Here is a 13,625-nt window from a genome sequence, read left to right on the forward strand (position 1 = left end):
CTGTAATGCTGATGTTGTGGCTGGGCAAGCAAATGTTTGCGCTTTGTTTCTGTATGATATAATTGTTCATATATCTATTAAAATACTGATATTCTGGTCTATAACTCCTCCCCGAACTTCCCTCTGCCCTGTATCTTGGTCTCTCATTGGCTGTAGGTCATCGCCGATGTAGTTTTCAGTCAGAAATCATTGCACATAGCGTGATTGTGAATCGCTCAGATCGAGTCTTTGATAATTCACACTGCGTGATTGTCACTCGCGTGAACGAGCACCGATTTGCCTCCGATTTTGGGCATCCCTCTGCCCTGTATCTTGGTCTCTCATTGGCTGTAGGTCATCGCCGATGTAGTTTTCAGTCAGAAATCATTGCACATAGCGTGATTGTGAATCGCTCAGATCGAGTCTTTGATAATTCACACTGCGTGATTGTCACTCGCGTGAACGAGCACCGATTTGCCTCCAATTTCGGGCATTTGTCTGCGATTTCGCAAAACCTGTCGGCAAGTGAAAAATCGGGCTAAAATGGTGCAGTGTGAACTCTGCATTAGGGCTATGCAATTAATCGCATGCGATTGTCATGCACATCTCGTCAGTAAAGCCGGTTCTGTGATTAGTAGTAAATCTCCATCACCTGCTTTCAGATGGAGCAGCATTTACTACACAGAGCCGTAGTTCACTGACAATTAGGCAATATCGCATTCATAATCACAGATGAATCGTTCAATTATGAACGCGATATTGCCTATCTTGTCAGTGAACTATGGCTCTGTGCATTAAATGCCGCTCCATCTGAAAGCAGGTGATGGAGATTTACTACCAATTACGGAAACGGTTTTACTGACGAGAAGCGCTTGACAAATCACATGTGATTAATTGCACAGCCCTATCTGAACTTATTTATTTTTCTGAGAAATCTGCGGGTGGCTGGGGAGAAATAAACAACCACTTGTGGCTTTTGATGAGAGTACCTTCACTAGCAATTACTCTCTAAATATAGCCAAAGCAAATTGCATGAATTAGACCGTTTCTCTGTGCAGCTCAAAAATAATCTACCTATTATGAAGGCCACTAAATCCGGAGTGAAGATTAATTGCTGTTCAGGATCAAACTGACCACATTGTACCAACCCTCTTGTAGGTGATGCCATAAAACAAATACGAAAAGAAAACCGTTTAGTGATATTCTTAGCTTTAATGTCTTTACCTCTTAACAGTATGTGTATATTGCCTTCGGTGGAGAGGTGTGTATAGCAGAAGACAGCATTCACATAGCAATATATAGAATTTAGCTTTTATTTCCACACAACCATGGTCAGTGGAAATTGTTAAGTGACATATAGCACACACTTTGTCCCTATGGAGTAACCTGGGGTTAAGTGCTTTGAACGAGGGTAGGGTACAAGGGGCTAAAGGCCCCCTGAGGTAAAAGGCACTTTTGATTTTATTTTCTCCCAAAACACTTCATATAGCAGCAGCACAGCAACATTTTTCAGATCCATGAAGTCATGGAGTGCAATGGCAAAAGACTGATTGTCACATAATTTGATCTAAAATATTGCAGTTTTATGAAGCTTTAGATGACAATATGTTATGAAAAACTAAAAGACATGAAATACAAATAATACACTTTGTTCCTTAAAAGTATTCCCTGGAGAAAGCAATATTATGGACAGAGGACGTGTATTTTAGCCAGAAGCTTTGGTTTGAAGTTAAAAACATCTTAATGAATTTGTTTGTTACAAACATGCAGCTTTTCACTTCGTCGTGTGGATTGCTTGTGGATTATTGTGATATTTTTATCAGCTGTTTGGACTCTCATTCTGATGGAACCCATTCACTGCAGAGGATCCATTGGTGAGCAAACATTGTCATGCTAAATTGCTCCAAATCTGTTCCCATAAAGAAACAAACTCGTCTTGGATGGCCTGAGGGTGAGCACATTTTCAGAAAAATTTTCATTTTCGGGTGAACTACTCCTATAAGTAGGTCTTTTAGCTTATTGTACCCCATTAAAGCACACCGATCATCCTTTGCAAAATAAACTGCGAAAACTTATGACTGCAGCATTTATTCTTGAAACAGAGATGAGCAGATAAATGTCATAGTGAGATCTTAACAGTATGAGCTCTCTCACAATAGTGCAAATAAACGCTGGGTGCACAACTCACACATAACATAAAAGACAAATATGTTCGAGAAAATGGAGGTTTGTTGAAGAAAATATCTTGCCAAGAGCCTGTGAGATAAACCCCAGACACAGTTTGCTCACAAAAGTTGCTTTATTTAAAGCTACTTTTATCAAGTTGATGCAAACTATAGGTGTTAGGTTAGTAAAATAAGACTTTTTCAATTTCTTCATCTGGGTTTCTGACTGTGGGGTGCGACGCTGCATAGCTCGGGAACAAAAGCCTTTCCTCAGTACAAACAGCAGTTCATTCGTCTCTGAAGAGCCTCTGTTCCCGCGCTCCCTTCTCAAAAGGTGCGTATCAATAATGTGAACGTGGCTAATGGAAGCGTTCCCTTCCACATTCGCATCAAAACGCTCCCAGGTGGAGCGGCTCAACCTGCACTGATGTGAGAAAAATGTTCCCAGTCTTTCAAAACAATCTACATAATTTACCCAACTCACTAGATCGGTTTAATATTGATGTGGTTTGGAATTTTGTGGGAAAGGCTTTATTGATGTGTGTGTCAATGAGACAGAAACTGAGGAGCTCTGTAAAGTAAACACAAAGGTGTGGAGTTAAACATCAACACCGTCTTAGAATGTCAGAAAAAGTATCACGGTGACATCTTTATGTTTTTAACTTATGCTTTCTTAGAACTGTTTCTAGATACTTCTTTGCCTGTCTTAGGCATGAAATATACCTCACAATAATACACAGAAGCAAATGCTTAGACAGTACATACTTCTGTATAATCTCAGAACTGTAGGGTTCTATAGAGTTACCTTCAAATATCTTGAAAGGGATAGTTCAGCCAAAAATGAAAATTCTGTCATCATTTACTCACCTTCATGTTATTTCAAAATGCATGTCTGACTTTCTTCTGTGAAACATAAAATTAAAATATTTTAGGGAATACCTCAGTGGGCGTTTTTTTTTTTTTTGGTCCATACAATGGAAGTCAATAGGCTCCAGTGTTGTTTGGTTCCCAACATTCCTCACAATTTTTCATGTTCTGAAGAAGAAAGTAAGTCATACAGGTTTGGAATGACATGAGGGTGAATAAACTGTGACAGAATTTTTGGCTGAACTATACCTTTCAACTTGCACTGTCTCAAGCAGCTGACAGGGTTGTACACCATCCAGAAATGAATTGAATATGAACTGAGGAAGCAAAAAGAATTGCAAGTGGAATTTAAATGCAGGGAAGTTTGAAGATTTTTATTTTTTTTTTTTAAGTTGTTCTGAAATTTTTTTTTTTTAATTGAAGGCTTATATAAGAGAATGATTTCTCTTTCTGTCATTCCAATTCAATTCATATTCTGAGGGCCTTTCCCAGTACCCATAGTCTTGGCCACTTGAGAGCGCATGCCCATAACAAAAAGTGTGCAGGACTGTCCCAGGACTGAAAAAAATCGATATAGCGATATTTCAACAAAATTTCACAGCCAAAAAAAAAAAACAAGTTCTATTGTCAATAGCTTTTATCAAGCTGATACCAACTATACCTTCAACATACTTTGGGCCTGTTTACACCCAGGGACTGTTTCAAAAAAGACGCTAAGAAAAGCGGGGATTAAAGTCCTGACTTGAGATAACCTAACAAATCAATCAGGCCTAAAGCGGTTCCATAAAGGACTATTTAAGTTCATGCAATCTCACTAATTTGATCCAGGTTCAGGGAGTCAGGATAATTTGATGTGCATGCTTCTTAAGCAGCCCTTAATGTCGATCATGGATCAAATTGATCTACCATGGCAAACAGTGAATATATTTGTGCTGTTTAATGCATTTGAGACATTGGGCCCTATCATACATGCGCGCAAGTGTTTTTGCTAGTTTCAGCCCGACGCAATTCTCATTTTCCCATCCTGCGCCGCGTTGTTTAAATAGCAAATGCATTTGTGCAATGTCTGTAATCACCCAGAACAAACTCTGTCAACCATATACTCTAGCAACACCGCAGCAACTGCATAGCAAGAGCCTAGCAACCACCCAGAATATCCTAGCAACACTTTAGCAAACATCTAGAACATCTAACTGACCAAACCTTTCCGTTTTTTAAACAAGACTTTAAGACAAGCCAGCATAAATTTGTCTTTCAAACTTTTCGATCTAGTTATTACATTTTTTCTTACAGGTTTTTTTTTTTTTTTCCCCAACTTCTTACATTTTCAAAACGTTGCCTCTTTTTTTTCAAAACTTTACACACAAATCCAAGAATTGCACACACAAAATGCCTCACATCTCTTGCAAAATGAAGCACTGCATTCAAAATATCACAAACATCTCAAAAGCAAACATTTGCACACACCTTTGCAATAATATTAATTCCCGTTAGATTGTTGTGTGTTACATAGAGAATTGTGTGTTGTGTTTTGCAAAAAGTGTTTTATGAAATTGAAAACGGTGTCAAAGGCCGAGAATTAGTGTATGGTATGGTTTTGCAGATTTGGTGTGTGGTTCTGGTGTTTGAGTGTCAGGTTTCAGAAATTATGTGACAAGTAAAGATTTTGTGTGTAAGCAGCTGGAAAAACTGTAAATGCTTACACACAATTCAAATACACAGATGACTTTCCTGCCCAGTGAACACTGAGATCAATAACACTGTAACAAAAAACTCTTACTAGGATTCAGGAATTATTTTTGCAGCTCAATGTCTATTACAGTATACATAAATTAAATTACAGATACAGATGTATAATTCAGCATTCATTCATTTTACTACTGTAAAGTAATCTTGCAGTAGATGAAAAGCACTAGAAAAGTTCAAATACCAAAGAATTGTATGAACTTGGCATGCACCACAATACAGTACAGTAAAAAAATAAAATACAATAAAAAGTAAATTTAGCATCATCTGCACATTTGGCCAAATTTAAATTACAGTATACAGTACTATAGCAGTTTCTTGGTCTCCTGACACAAGACAAGCTATATCTCTAGGCAGTCATTTCTCAGTTCTGCAAAAATGGTTACAAATAAAATTTGACAGTCGCACGCTTGAAGGTGTACAACACGTGCTAGTTTACTGTACATATAGAATAGTGAAATTTCAATTATCTAATGTACTGGTACTGTACTGTAATTAGGCCTATACTGTATGTGTAAGTATAAACCCCTGTAGATGATTGGCTCAGCTCTCTCCTCTCTCCGTTGTTAGGATGCAGAGATTCTGATTGGTGTGTCATCAGTTTTGCTACCTAATGTTTAACTTACTCATTGTTAAACTTTTTGAGAAATGTGTCTTTGTTTTGAAAATTGAATTAATGGTTTGAGGGGGGAAAGTGCCAACTAAAATAAGTTATTAACAATCGAGAAAACTGCAATACGACTAGATTCTTACCTAACTCTGCTATTAGTTTCCTTGATCGGCATCTTCTTATTGATTTCATGTTATTGTTCCGGCTTATATCATGATGAAAGTGGAGCGAGCGGTCGGAGAATCGGATCACCAAACAATTACGCGATGCATCTCAGACATATCCGGACGGGATTAGATTTCTCAGAGGACTTCTGAGTTACCTGAAAAGCAGTAATTATCTGATTCACGAACAAATGTAAAAACAATTCGTTAATATAGCCAACTACACTGGCACGCTGCATGCGTGTGCAACCATCGTGCACAGTTTATTAAAAGACCTGTTTTTGCCATTATTTTTGCGTTACTCTGTCATCGCCGCGGCTGAAAATTAGCACATGAAACACTGCTTACATTTATATTTTATTCTGTGATAATTCTGGGGTGGCACAGCTTTTTCTTAGGGTGGCAGTTGCCACACCGTGCCACCCCGATAGATCCGCCCCTGCCGCGGATTGAAGCGACTCCAATAACATATTTATCCCCTGGAATGCGAATTTTAGCAGGGGAACCCCGCCAAAAAAAACTTGTATTTTACCCCCCAGAATGCAGAATTTTTAACTGCAGACCCCATCGAAACGCGATTGGGCTAGTTTTGAGTAGCGATTGGGCGGGTTTTCTTGTGAAAACCTGGCAACCCTGCTGATTGCTGATGTTTCCCCATTCAAAACAATAGAAGTGACACGTCTTGGGTATTCTATAGTCTTTGGTACTATCACACCAGTGTGATTTGAACATTTAAATTTGCGTTCGCACTGCCGTTGACCTAAAGAGACCTGCGGTCATTGTTATAAATGAAACCGCTTCACAGTCTTTTCAACCACATTGTATCATTATTTCAAACATTCACAAACATTACACAGTTACAAACATTCAAATCACAGAAGTACTGGGATAAAAGTTTATAGTTCAGATATAAACTCTGATGTGTACAGTAGCGATTAAAATAGAGTAAATCACCTTTTGAAAGCAATTTGACACTTCAAATGAAGATTTATCGATTACATTGTTACACCAGTAGGTGGCGAAAAGGGGCTGTTAAAATGTATTTGTCTTTGAATCATACAAGAGATTCGTTCAAGACCGCTTATTCATCCAGTAATGAAACAAGTACATCTTGAGTGGGTCATTGAATCATTCATTCATAAATTACATGTGATTTTGTTTAGTTGTCTAATGTTTTTTCTTCAGAATCATGAGAGAACCACAACTTCCGTTGGGGAAAAAAAAAGGGGACAAGAACTCAATCCAGAATCATGCAGTTCTATTTTGCACACAAACAGCTCTTAAAGAGTCCAGTTTTTATGTAGCCTGTTGATTTTTGTTCATGGTATTCAGCTCCAATAAATGGTTTGCAAAAAAGAGACACAGGATAAATGTTTGATATCATTATTAAATCACATTGGAATCGAAACTGGGAATCGAAAAGAATCGGAATCGATAAGCAGAACCGGAATCAGAATTGATCAAATTAAAACGATACCCAACCCTACTTACTACTTTTAATCAAGACGATTGTGAGTTGAGTGTCTGCGACTTACTTCCAGTTTCATTTGTGGCAGTTTGTGCATCGGCTAGCTGAATAGATAGCTACTCATCCGCGGCGATGTTTTTGTTGCATTAGCGCTGTCATATCTGGCTATATGTCATGTCATACAGCCTATAACACGCTCTTACACATTTATTATTTTAACATGTTGGGAGGAGTACAATTTACATATGTGGTTTCAACAACCAGAAGCATTTACACTTGTCCAGTTTTCGTCTGGAATGCGGCCCAGAGACCACCTCCTGAAGTGGTCTGAGCGATCGGATTAAATCCATCTTGAAACTGTTTCCCTCTGGGCCTCTTCGTTCATTTTTGGCCGAAAAATTTTATGTTTTGAAATTGTATAAATCGTAGCTTCATCGGAATAAGATGACACTTGGTGACTTTTGTTGCATCAGCTGTGTGAACACACCAAAAAAATCATGGACATGATTCGGATATGTTAAAGGGTTAAAAAAAAAAGGTTACACTTGGCTCCTTTGCGCTCAAAAATGACCGACATAGGAAATGAATGGGAAATACAAAAAAAATATGAAAACTCAGCTAACCTTTTGGTGGTACAAACTACAAATCAGCCACTGTGCAGAAAAAAAGTGTGCAGCAATCAAGGGGTGACACTAAAATATCAAGAGTGCAAAATAGACACCCACACGTGTGCACGCGCACACACACACACACAAAATGCAAAACCTGATTAAATAAAGAAATGATGTCTAAAAAACAACGGGAATCCAAAAGCTTCTGTATTGATATAGGGAGTTATACAGGAGGTTATGCTAAATTACGGGGTTTTTTTACGCCTCCAGATGGCACAATTCTCACTTCAAAAAATGGATTTTAAATGCCTTCACTCTATTTTAATGTGAAATATTGTATCTATTAAAAAAATAATACAGAAATTAAGAAATAAAAAAAACATTAATTCTAATGGAAAAAATAGTTCATTAAAATTGTATAAATATTGCATAGTATCATAAACATCCCTCAAAATTATAAATAAGAATCGAAAACTATTATTGAACAAAAATGTATTACATTGATTTTCCTGAAAAAAAAAAAAGTTACTTTTTTAGGCTTCGGTCACTTTTGACTGCGAAGGAGCCAAGTGTGACTCCCAAACGAAGAGGCCCAGAGGGTTAAGCCCGAAACACACTGCACGATTTTCGGCTGTCCCAGACGAAAGACTGGCATCATGAAACAATCGCGGTGATTTCTGTGATCGTGTCTCCTAATCGGTGGTCCTGTGTCATAGCCTACAGTGAGAGAAGTTCAAAGGCGGCCGTTGTCATGGTCTTGCGACCAAAGACAGCCTATCCGATCAGAGAAAATGCATTAAGTGACCAGGTGTAAACAGGCCCTTTGTCTATAGCAAAAATGTAAGAAGATATGTTTTCGGCAGACTTTCAAAATTACATTTGGCTTAATAAAACAAAAATATACAGTTACGACTTTTCATTTGATTTAGTTACGCTGGAGTTGCATCAAATACAATATGATTTTCGGTAATCAAAATCTGGCAGCACAATTTTACGCTTGGGCAAGAAATTCCCAGACATCTATTCTTGCTCATGAAATCAACCTCATGCCAATAAACCAATGATGAGAAACCGCAACAGTAATGGTGATTCATAGCAATAGAGCACAGGCACCAAATCTGTTGTGGATCCATTCACATGAATCCCTCTGTAACTAGCACAGATTGGCAGAAAATTAATGTCATGTGGCAAATAAATTATTTATGGACAGTTACATACCTATTCCCAACATTTTATCATGTAAGCCTTATGCTACACCTTAAATGACAAGGGAATTAGAAGTAATGTTAATATTTAGCCAGTCCCTGAACTCATTCTCTCAAATGATTTGAGTATGCAGAGCATTCCCAGCTTATTTAGACAGAACGCTCCTTGTAAGTGGTCAAGTGCAAAAACAGCAAGTGTGGATATTGGGACAGACACTTTCACACTCATTAATTATTTCTTATTTATACTATAGCACCCCTTGTGGTGGTCTGACATGTTCCAGATCTCAACAAGTCACAAATTCGAGCTCACGTACCTGTCTCACATCCTTGTGTAGATTACGTTTCCAGGCCTTAACTGTCGAAAAGCATGTTAATGCTGTTTAAGGTGACCGAGGGAGTAATTATCACTCTAAACAGCCGTTGAGCGTTCATGCAGAGCCACGTGCGCATCGCACCCGCCTCAGTGTGATCTTCATCTCAATTAACTCCTCCCCTGTCATCAGTGCTCTAATTATGACAACCAGGTGCAAACAGCATGTAATCCTGTTTGTCACTCCCTGATCGGGGTTTTCAAACCTCTCATATTTATCATGTGAGCTGGAAGGGGAGGTGAGTTTTTGTAAGCCTCTGTGCCTGGGGCAAACGCAGGTGGGAAGGAGAGTGAAAAGAATCACACATGTGCGGCGATGCCCTTTTCCCCGGTGGGCTTCGTCCCCTGAATTATTCTTCTGTGTGACGACTGTCATGAGCCACGCGGCGGTGACAAGGGCCAGCCTTTGATCCTTGTGACGTGCATCAGGAGAGATCCACTGAGACGGGCACATGACTGTCAGCTCTCCGGCGAGAGTGTGTTTTTGGGGTTTGTGCGGGGCTCAGGATGGGAGGAAGGGCTGACAGTGGCCTCTTTTCCCTGCAAGCCTCGGGCCTGGTGCAGAACATACATGAATAAATCAACATGCTCTAAAAGAGGACACGCGCACAACTTCAAATCAAGCTTCTAAAGTTTGGCACATTTTTTTCGATCTGCAGTGCATGTTTGCTTCCTTCTCATTTCATTGAGTTGTCATTTTCTGGAGTTACTAATGCCTAACTCAACATATTTTTACAAGCTAGAATACATCCTGCCATTCAACCATTGGCTAATATGATCATTTACACTACTTGTCGTGAAGAAATTAATGCTTTTATTCAGTAAGGATGCATTAAATTGATCAAAAGTGACAGTTGAGACATTTGTAGTGTTACAAAATATTTCTATTTCAAATAAATGTTTCATCAAAGAATCCTGTTTCCTCAAAAATATTAAGCAGCACAACTGTTTTGTTGTGCACAACTTGAGCACCAAATCAGCATATTAGAATGATTTCTGAAGGATCACGTGATGATTTACAACAGATGATTTAAACTGTAATAATATTTCACGTTATTAGTGTAACCCTGGGTAAATTAAGCCTTTGCATTATTTCTAGTGTGATTAATCCCTGTGTGTTTTGATTTTAGACATTCACGTTTAAAGGGGTCATATGATGCTGCTAAAAATAACATTATTTTGTGTATTTGGTGTAATGAAATGTGTTTATGCAGTTTAAAGTTAAAAAAACACATTATTTTCCACATACTGTACATTATTGTTTCTCCTCTATGCCCTGCCTTTTTGAAACGTGTCGATTTTTACAAAGCTCATCGGTCTGAAAAGCGAGGTGTGCTGTGATTGGCCAGCTATCTGGTGCGTTGTGATTGGCCGAATACCTCAAGCGTGAGACGGAAATGTTACGCCCCTCACATACTGTTGATGCCGTGTCTGGCCGGAGCAACGAGACAAAAACATTAAAACCCATTACAAACTGACTGAACTTTTATAAAGAATATCTCTTTGGATTTGAGACTTTAGTCTTTGCAACTTTACAGATCTTCTTTATGCACCAAGAGCTTGTAACACTCCAAAGAGAAAGGAAAAATTTAAATCGCATCATATGACCCCTTTAAGTTCGTTACTGTGTTTATTTTTAAGAGTGGTCACCTATATAACCTTCAGTATGCAAATATGGGTAGGCAAAATCATTCGTTTTGATCGGTTTGTAAATGTAATGGTCCCACCCCCTTAACTGGTTGGTGGATTCTGATTGGTGGATTAAGATCCTTTTTAAGGGGAGAACCGTTGAATGGGAGGGGGAGAAGAGAGAGAGAAGACTCGAGTTTCGTTTGATCCGCGATTGTTACAGTGTCTTAAACTTCTATTTTGTTATAAAGTAGGTGTTTTCAGCAAGAATTCATCTGTCAGTGCTTAGACAGCGTTTCTGGTGTAGTTCGCTGTCTAAAATTTGAGTATTTTAATAGAGTTTAGACTAAGTGTCTCAAATGCGGCATTGTTTACATTCGGACGGGAAGCCAGTTGTTACAGTGTCTATTTATTGACATTTATATGTTTATTGAGATTTGACTATTTATTTATTCACTTATTTATTTTGATAATAAAACATTATAGTTTTTATTCTTACCCATACTTACCTGAGGCCTGTACCATGATGGTAGATGAACAAATTCAGAGTTACAGGATTAGTTTCGAGTTGACAAAAGCAAACCACTCCAATCCGGCTTTGTTGATACCATGATGCTGATCATCAGCTTACGGTACTTTGTCAACTCAGGCTTTGATCCTGAGTTTGTGGAGCAGGTACACATGAATGTGTGACATCACTGGCGAACAGCCAATCACGAGCCTTGGTTAAAGGTTAATGGTTTTGCTAAAGGTTAAGAGATTGGAGAATATGATGAATTTAAATGCATTTACAATGAAAAAAGTACTTGTTCATGAATGAGGACAAATAAAAGAAAATATCTTGCTTTATCAGTGCAGTCACAAGTGAAACTTGTTATACAGCGATAGAGACTCGAACATGTAAGGTCACGTAGTCATTTTTAAAGCATTATCTATTGATTCTACAGCTTATTTATATTGCATACGATCAGTATATATTAACATTCATTTAAAATAAATTATTTATAATAATTGTTAAACTAAAATTGCTTGTGTGTAATGGATTAATAATAATATAAATCATATAATTAATTATATAAGTCATATAAAATAACTCTAAGTAATTATCATTAAAGCCAGACATTTTTTTTTAGTACTAGTGACTTTTAATTTGGAGCAAGATAAAATGGGGGAGTGACTTTTTTTTGTCAGACATGTGTCACTTTGCTCACATCTGATCCAATTTCAGTTTGAGATCTCTAACTCAGAACATAACCTGCCCCCAAGCAGGTTAGCCATGGAGTGTAAGTTACTATGGCAATGAACGCTGCTAAAAGCCAAGCCACTTTCATGGTACCTAAAACCCAGTTTTGGTGCAAACTAAACTGAAACTTAGCTGGCTAGCCAATTAATCCGGCTTCATGGTACAGGCCCCTGGGTGTATTTACCTGGATTCACCATACTTACCTGTAGGCTTAGCTTGTAAATAGTAATACCAGAGGTGTGTAATAGTTTATATAACTAGTTGAGAGACATATCACCAGAACCCGGTACTCCACCCTAGACAGAACTTGAGAGCCGTAACTCTCGAGAGGGCAGGGGGCGCTACATTGGTGTTTTATGTTTGATCAAATAAATCCAACCTTAGTGGGCATAAGAGACTTCTTTCAAAAACATTTAAAAAGCTAATATCATAAAAAAAAAATAATAATAATAATAAACTTTTGAATGGTAGTGTATTTAGCTAATTAATATGATGTTGATTTGTGTCTTCAAAAAAAGATTCTTTTGAAAAACTTTTGAATGGTAGTGTATTTAGCTAATTAATATGATGTTGATTTGTGTCTTCAAAAAAAGATTTAGCTTAACTTTCATAATGAAAACCCAGGTATCAATTCCATACTGAGGAAAGGCATAATTCATGTTAATTCATTAAGACCTGCATTACCATTGCTACTGTATAGTTACTGTACCTTTCAGTCTCTCTCTTGTGATTAATTTAGCCGCAACATGATCTCTGAGCAAATCTGTGTTCTGAAGAAAACCAAGTAAATGAGTTGTTTTCATCCACACTACTTCTGTTCACACATTTCAGCATTCACACTGCCAACAACAATTGATTATGATCAACACCAATTAACTTCCAACTCGATTCTTAAATTGACATGCTGCCAACAAATCCTCCTGATTTCCTGCTGCTAATCACAAGATTGTGATGGTGTTCACATGTTTGCATTTTGTAAATACAATCATTCATGGCCCAAAAATAAAACTCTTGAAGGATGTAGCCTCAGTTCTAATTATTCAACTTGATGTGTTGCAACCAATCAGATTCCTCTCAGTTTGAATGATAATAAAAAAGCTTCTCATATTTCTTCTCCAACTTCTGCTTGACAAAGATGACACTGATCTCACCAAAAGCAAGGGGTTTAAATTGGAGGCCTATACCTATTTGGAGCAGTTTGAGGCTTCCCGTATTGTTCTATTGTCAGCTTTAATTGGCTCTGTGCTCCTATGGCTGCTTGTCCTTTTACTGCTCACATTTAGCAACTCTATCCTCTGTGTGAGAGAGACACCCACATTGTTGCTGGTACTGGCGGGGTAACAAGCCCCTTTCCCATCTGAAGAAAATGTTCCTGTGTGTCTAGACCCTGGAGAGCAGAGACCGAGACAACGAGCTTTTGTACCAGGATCATGGCACTGTGGTGGGGTTTTTTCACCTTCTCATTTGAAGACAGGCATATTCCGTTTGGAACTTGCCTGTAATTTATCTGGAACAGCCTGTTATAAATAGGTTGTGGCTTACCTTCCTATTCTCCTGTTTTACCC

At 38.1% G+C, this 13,625-nt stretch overlaps 1 long non-coding RNA gene across 1 annotated transcript; it reads right to left on the reverse strand.

Annotated features, from left to right (window-relative positions):
* Positions 1-2,157: 2,157 nt before the first annotated feature.
* On the reverse strand, positions 2,158-9,265 carry LOC107653696 (uncharacterized). Its single transcript, XR_001630255.1, has 4 exons — positions 9,133-9,265; positions 3,261-3,328; positions 3,084-3,179; positions 2,158-2,715 (listed from the first exon to the last, which is right to left on the reverse strand). It is a non-coding gene; the product is annotated as an uncharacterized LOC107653696 (long non-coding RNA).
* Between the last annotated feature and the right edge of the window lie 4,360 nt (positions 9,266-13,625).

Source organism: Sinocyclocheilus anshuiensis, unplaced genomic scaffold (genome assembly GCF_001515605.1).
Source record: "Sinocyclocheilus anshuiensis isolate Anshui unplaced genomic scaffold, SAMN03320099.WGS_v1.1 scaffold315, whole genome shotgun sequence".
Taxonomy (NCBI): domain Eukaryota; kingdom Metazoa; phylum Chordata; class Actinopteri; order Cypriniformes; family Cyprinidae; genus Sinocyclocheilus; species Sinocyclocheilus anshuiensis.